The following is a 7,956-nucleotide window of genomic DNA, read 5'->3' on the forward strand; positions in this document are numbered from 1 at the left end:
TTCGAATGTTACCGTGTTCACATGTCTTGCTTGCTCAGTGACTTATAAGTGTTGTGTCGTTTTGAAATATATGTGTTCTACTTGATTTTATAACAATTGGCGACGAGGATGGGATTTTTCCTTTTCATCGTTGACCAACAGGTTTCCATGGCTACTGTCGAGCAACTATTGCAAGGTCTCATTGAACAGCAAACACTTCTACCATCAGCAATTAGCGATTTTGTCGAGGCATCAAATGCAGGGTGTTTCTCGTCGTTATCTATACCTCCTTTTCCTCCTTATGACGAGATGGCGGAAGATTGGCCTGATTACGAAAAAAGTCATCGACGGCACTTCTTGGCATTTCATGTCACGGACGAACAAACATGTAAGTCTCTGTTCCTTTCATGGATTTCACCTCATTTGTATCGGTTATTGTCGCAATTGGCTCCTTTGAAAGATCATGCGTCTTTGTCCTTTGCTGAAATGTGCTCACTTCTGTCTGTCTATTTTCAAAAGCAAACGCATGTGGTAGCCTCTCGTGTTGCCTTTTATCGTTGTCAAAAACAGCCACATCAATCCTATTGCGCTTGGGCTGCTGAACTTCACTGCCTCAGTCGAAAGTGTCAGTTTGTTACTGACATTCCCAAAGAATCCTATGCCAATTCCATGGTACGGGATGCTATTATCCGGTCGGCACCCGACAAAGAAGATCGCCAACGTGCCCTTCAGTTGGCAAATCCGACTCTAGATGAAGTCCTATCCATCGCGCAGCCTTTTGAAATTTCTCGTGCCGCTGGGGCTCAAATAGAGGCGTGGGGTGACGTCGGGGAAGTACAACATCTGTGCGCTGTTGACGAAGCATGCGGCGTGTTCCCGCCGGCCGACATGGCCACAGTACGTTCCCATGAGCAGCCTCAGCCTAACCGTAAACAAACCTCTAAGAAACTGCAGCAAAACCCACGGCAACTTCCTTCGTGTCCGCGGTGTTGTACGTAACATTCATGAGAAGATTGTCCACAACGTTGGGCCGTGTGTTACGAATGCAAAAAGAAGGGTCATGTGTCATTCGTTTGCAAATCCGACCGCATACCTGACATTCATGAACGTGACGCTGATTCTGCTTCTGTGTTGTCTGTCAATTATACTTCTTCCCTTTCAGGGAAGTTATTCCTCACTGTCCAAATCCTTGGTCGGGATGTTCACATGCAGGTGGATACTGGTTCTGCTGCCACTATCATTAATTCTCAGACGTATCTTCATTTGGGTTCTCCAATCCTATCACCTGTCACTCGGCAATTACGGACGTACAATAAACAGAAGATTCCTCTCTTGGGACAATTTAATGCTGAGGTATCTTACAAATCCATCATTCGCACTGTTCCCATATTTGTGGTCGACCAGAGTAACGCAGAGAATCTTTTTGGTTTCGAAGTCTTTCGCGTTTTTGTGTTCTCCATAGATGACTCTGTCAATATTGTCTCTCGTGCTATTCCTTATGCTCAATTGGATTCCTCGTCAACGACATTTTCAACCCTTTTTTCTCCTGGGTTAGGCCGTGCAAACGACTTTGAAGCTCATATCTTGCTCAAACCCACTGCTCGGCTTAAGTTTTTTCGGACTCAGCCCATTCCTGTGGCCCTTTGTGATCAGGTACAACAGGAGCTGGATCATCCACTACTTCAGGGGTCTTGCTTTCTGTCACTTCCAGTGAGTGGTCCTCTCCTGTCGTTGTCGTTGCTAAGCCAAATGGTGATATTCGTCTCTGTGGTGATTTTAAAGCCGCTGTAAATGCTCAATGCCTCATTGACACTTACCCTATGCCTTAACCTGAAGAATTGTTCACTAAACTTGCTTGAGGCCAGTATTTTTCTAAAATTGATCTGTCAGAAGCTTATCATCAACTTCCTCTCGACGCTGCTTCCTGGCAGTTTCTGGTCCTTAACACGGCTTTCGGCCTGTATCAATACCAACGATTGCCATTCGGGGTTGCCAGTGTCCCTGCTCTCTTTCAGCGATTCTTGGAACAATTATTGCTCCCTGTCCCTGGGTGTATCAATTACATGGATGGCATTGTTGTCACTGGCTCCACCACTGAAGAACATCTTCAGAATCTCTGCACACTTTTTCATGTCTTAAGTGTAATCTTCAGAAATCACACTTTTTTTCAGGCATCTATCACGTACTTGGGGTTTCAACTCTCTCGGGATGGTATTCGTCCGCTTCAGCAAACTGTCACTGCGATTGATGCCCTTCCTCCCCCTGCATCTGTTAAGGAACTGCAGGCTTTCTTGGGGAAAATAGCATACTATCACAGGGTTTTACCATCTGCGGCTTCGGTGGCTCAGCCGTTGCATCGCCTGTTGCATAAAAACGTTCCCTTTCACTGGTCCACGTCATGCGATGCGTCTTTCCAAAAATTGAACACTATGCTGAAACAGGCTCCGTACCTCGCTACTTATCAACCTGGCCAACATCGCATTCTTGCCACGGATGCCTCTCAATACGGGGTTGGTACAGTCCTTGCGCACCGTTTTTCTGAAGGTTCTGAACAACCCATTGCTTATGCCTCCAAAACACTCACGGATGCCCAACGAAAATATTCTCAAATTGAAAAAGAAGCTTTGGCCATTATTTATGATCTTCATTAGTTTGGTGTTTTTCTTTATGGATCCAAATTTCATCTTGTTACGGACCACAAACCACTGGCGGCTGCTACAGGTTCTGACCCTACCCTCTCCCGGGTTTTACGCTGTATTCAGACGGGTTGGCCAGATCGTCTGTCCGCTAAGACTTCCGATCTGTTGCGAAATTACTACGCTTTGTGCTACTGCCTCATGGCTAGGGATGGTGTTATCCTCCTTTCCACCGACAATGCTTCGCCGCGTGTTGTGGTACCTGCATCTTTGCGTGCATCGGTCTTGCTCCTCCTTCACCAAGGGCACTGGGGTGTCTCTCGCACAAAATCTCTGGCGCGCCGTCATGTGTACTGGCCCAGCATCGACTCCGAAATCGCACACGTGGTTGCTGCCTGTGGCCCTTGTGTGTCACAGGCCGCCGCCCCGAAGTCATCTTTGTCACCGTGGCCTTCGCCTGAGAAGTGCTGGGAGCGTATTCATGTTGACTTTGCGGGACCTTTTTTAGGTACTTACTGGCTACTCGTAATTGACCCCTACTCTAACTTTCCTTTCATTGTCTGTTGCACGTCGCCTACCACCGCGGCAACCGCAAATGCTCTAGCTCGCATTTTCTCTTTGGAAGGCCTTCCCTCTACTCTTGTTAATGATAATGGTCCGCAATTTGCCTCTTCCGAATTTGCGGATTTTTGTGTCCATCACGGCGTCATGCATGTCAGGGCCCCTCCATTCCATCCGCAGTCAAACGGTGAGGCTGAATGACTGGTGCAGAAAATTTAAGGCTCAGATTAGGAAACTCCTGACTTCTTCTGCTGCTGATGATGCGCTTCTCCAATTTCTGGCTTCTTACCATTTCACCCCCATGGGCGACCACAGCCCGGCTGAGCTCTTACATGGCCGACAGCCCCGCACGCTACTTCATCTTCTGCGGCCTTCTACCTCATTGCCGCGGGTGCCTTCGTTTGGCCGGTTCACCGCCGGCGACCTCGTCTGGGTACAGGGATATGGCAGGCGGCCAAAATGTAGTCCTGGCCGCATCTTACGACACCGTGGCCGACACCTGTATGAAATCCAGACGGACACGGGTGTTGCAGTGCGTCATTCGGACCAGCTTCGGCCTCGTGTGCCAGCAACGCCTGTTCCGAATGCCGCTACATCACCTTCGGCTCTACCTGACGCTCGGGATCTTGGCATCTCTCATTACTCACAACGCAGCCCTCTCACTGTCATCTCGGTGCCAGCACAAGAACGGACACCACCAGGAGACGTGCCCATGCAGGAACCGGATGACCATCATGTCAGAGCAACTCTACTCGCCTCCTTCTCCTATGGACGCCGACACATTGCCCATGTCTCCTGTTATAACAACCGGACTTGCCGCAATGGGCAGATTGGTGCACGGGGCCCCAGCAGATTCGACCCCTACATCTCCTGTCATCTCGACCCGTTATCATCGGGGACACTTCCGTCCGTACAGGAAGCCTCCTCCTCGAGACTTTACGGCCAGTCAAACAACACCTATGGACGTTAGCAATCTACAGGCCACCTCCATCAAGACCAGTGCAAAAAATTCAAAGGGGGGAAAAGTGTTGTGACTCGCCGATCATTCAAAGTGCCACCGCGCAGTTACGCGTGTCCTGTACATGCGGCGCTGTCTGCCAGCGATGCAGTAGCCGCACCACCTAAGCGGCCAGCCAGCCAGCGGCCACTAGACTTGGACTCAGTGCTGATTTGACTGTTACCGTGCACACATGTCTCACTTGCTCTATGACTTACATGTATTGTGTCGTTTTTGAAATATATGTCTTTTACTTGACGTTATAACAGTTGCCTTCCCTTTGTTCTTGTGGCTTTTCCTTGCTTTCCGTTTTGTGTTATATGTTTCATTCATTTTATTCTCACACTTGTGTCATTGTTTTATTAGGAACATGGGACCAATGACCTTATAGTTTGGTCCCTTCTCCTGCCTCTAAATCAACCAACCAACCACTCATTCACTCATTTGTTAATGACAGCCTTCGGGGATGTGGTATGACTCAAGCTATACACTACTTTTGTAAACTACACTAACAACAAATTATGACTAGTGCTAATGTATTCAAAGTGAATGACTTCTAGATTATGTATTTATGTTTGGATAAAAGCAAGTAAAATAAGGGGAAAAGCAACTACTCACCTATAGCAAACTGATGTGTGGAGCACAGAGCCACATCACTCTAGTTTTCAAGCTCTGACTCTTCTTGCTGTTATCTCATACTACCAATGCAGCTTTTACGTAACTTTATGTACACCACCATCAGTTATTTCATATACTGTGAGGTCAGACTCTCTTTAATACAAATGTTAGCACTATGGGGCATCCACATTCTTGAGTCAAAGTCTTCTGATAAATTGTAGGAATTGCTAATGAGGCGTCATTTTGATTTGTTTATAAACATTTTGTGATTTTAAACTTCCTGCCTAATAGCCATTGGGAATCAGTCAGAGACTTCTACACCACTGATATCAAACTCGATTTTGAGCCTTAGAGAGGGTTGCGTAGCCTGTATGGGAATTACTTCTAGCACTATGGTTGTGAAATGCTGAGTTCTTTCCAAACTAACTCATGTCATTAACCACAAATATCGTTAGTATGTATATGTGTTTTTATGTAAGTGCATGAATCTCTAGATCCGATGTTCAGTTATCAACTTTACACAGTATTCTTATTAAATTCTTCTCAGCAAAAAATACTTTTTTCACATTTTCTGAACTGAGTCAAAGTATGTAGAATATGCTAGCAATCCTGTCCACATGTTGAGCAGTAAGAGAGGCTTCCAAGTGCGCAGCAGGTAGAATTGAGCTTCTTGGTTAACTTATCCAAGCCTAGGATCTTCACAGCTTCATCAAGTTTATTGCTTTGGTCTCTACTTCTGGTACCCTTATGTCATTTTAATTTGTCTGACTCACATAACAAGTTTTTATAAGACAAAGGGTTAAGCTGTTGGCAGTGAACCAACAGTAAACCTCTTCCATCATTCCCCTGACTGTCTTTGTTATGGCTGTGTTTGGGCCCTTTATCAACATACCTGTGTTATCAGCAAACATTACAGTTAAAGAGTCCTCTAATGTTCCAGGTAATGTTTAAGTAAACCAAGAAGCCAGCCTGAAGTTTAAGCTTTGTCTTTCTGAACAAGAAGATATAACACACAGCTGCAAAATACCAAATTTCCAACTGAAAAAAAAAACAAAAAAAAAAAAACAACTCATAACAATGAGCTCAACTCATTACTGCAGTGAAATATAACTAATTCTACAGTTAGTAAAATACCCAGAACCATTACAACTTAATCAAAAGATAAAATTAGGAACAAAACATTATTCTTGAAGTACATATATGAAATTCACAACGAGATACCTAGATTCAGACACTGCAATTGACACATTACATACAACTTTTGCAAACCCGCAACTAAATAAATATTTGCCATAATGACATACTGCTTGGTCTATCTATATAGTGGGCCTGTACTACATGTGGAGAAATTAACCCAGCTCAATGTGCCTATTACGAAATCCAGGCCTATGTTTTTATTGGAAGATAAAGAATCCTAATGATTTTTCTTCCAGTACTGAGATGTTATACCAAGTCATACATATTATTTTCCCATAATAACAAAAATATATGAAGATAGTAACTGTTCTGGAAAGAACAGATACCATTGATGACTGTGCAGCTTCTCTAGAATAAATGATAATTAATTGAAACCCTCAGCTGCCGATAGGTGTTGTTGACATACCTTGATGGGGACAGCTGAATTGTCAACTTAAGAGGGCGCGAGTAACGAGTGGATGGGCAAAGTATCTACTAGGAACATTACGTATGTAGATTGTGGACAGTTGGGAATGTGGGGCTCACAGGAAGCGTGCAAGGGATAAGTCCCTGCAGTCGCACTATTCATCTGTGGCCTCGGTGGCTCAGATGTATAGAGCGTCTGCCATGTAAGCAGGAGATCCTGGGTTCGGGTCCCGGTCGGGGCACACATTTTCAGCTGTCCCCATCAAGGTAGGTCAACAACACCTGTCAGCAGCTGAGGGTTTCAATTAATTTTCATTTATAACAAAAATAATCTAGGTGGCAGTAGAATAATGTTCTATGAGAACAATGGTAACTTTAAGCAACTTGACTGTAGCCTTATTTCATGCTAAACTGAATAGTTTGATGAATATCATTATTCATGGAAAACATTCTTCTCATATACACTGACAGCTTAAAATTCACAAGAATGACCAGCTGGTTGTGAGAAAGACCTTATCTACATCTACATCTACACTCTGCAAACCACTGTGAGGTGCCTCGCAGAAGGTACATCACATTGTACCAGTTGTTAGGACTTCTACCTGTTCCATTCACATATGGAGTGTGGGAAGAATGACTATTTGAATCCCTCTGTGTGTACAATAATTATCCTAATCTTATCCTTATGATCTCTGTGTGAGCAATACATAGGGGTTCGTAGTAAATCCCTAGAGGAATCATTTAAAGGCAGTTTTTGAAACTTTGTTAATAGACTTTCCCAGGATAGTTTATGTCTATCTTCAAGACTCTGCCATTTCAGTTCCTTCAGTGTCTGTATGACACTCTCCCACATATTAAACAAAGCCTTGACCATTAATTTTGTGCTGCCCTTTTCTGTATACGTTCAAGTTAGTCCTATCTGGTATGGATCCCACACACTTCAGCAACATTCTAGGATGGGTTGCACTTGTGATTTGTAGGCAATCTCTTTTGTAGACTGACTGCACTTCACCAGTATTCTACCAACAAACCGAAGTCTACCACCTGCGTCACCCACGACTGAACCTATGTGATTATTTCATTTCGTATCCCTACAAAGTGTTACACCCAGGTGTTTGTAAGAGTTGGCCAGTTCCAACAGTGACTCATTGATATTATAGTCACAGGATTCTACATTTTTTCATTTTGTGAAGTGCAAAATTTTAGGTTTCTGAACATTTAGAACAAGTTGCTAATCTCTGCATCATGTTTCAATCTTCGTCAATATTTATGCAGATTTTCTCAGTACATCATTACAGATAACTGCATCACCTGCAAAAATCCTCATCTTACTTTTAATACTGTCTGCAAGGTCATAAATACACAACATGAAGAGCAAGGGTCCCAACACGCTTCCCTGGGGCAAACTGGAGCTACTTCTACATCTGGCGATGACTCTCCATCCAAGGTAACATGCTGTGTCCTCCCTATTGAAAAGTCCTTGATCCAGTCACCAATATCACTTGATACCCACGTATGATCCTACTTTTGATAATAAGTGTAGGTGTGGTACAGAGTTAAATG

Source organism: Schistocerca piceifrons, chromosome 9 (assembly GCF_021461385.2).
Source record: "Schistocerca piceifrons isolate TAMUIC-IGC-003096 chromosome 9, iqSchPice1.1, whole genome shotgun sequence".
NCBI classification, from domain to species: Eukaryota; Metazoa; Arthropoda; class Insecta; order Orthoptera; family Acrididae; genus Schistocerca; species Schistocerca piceifrons.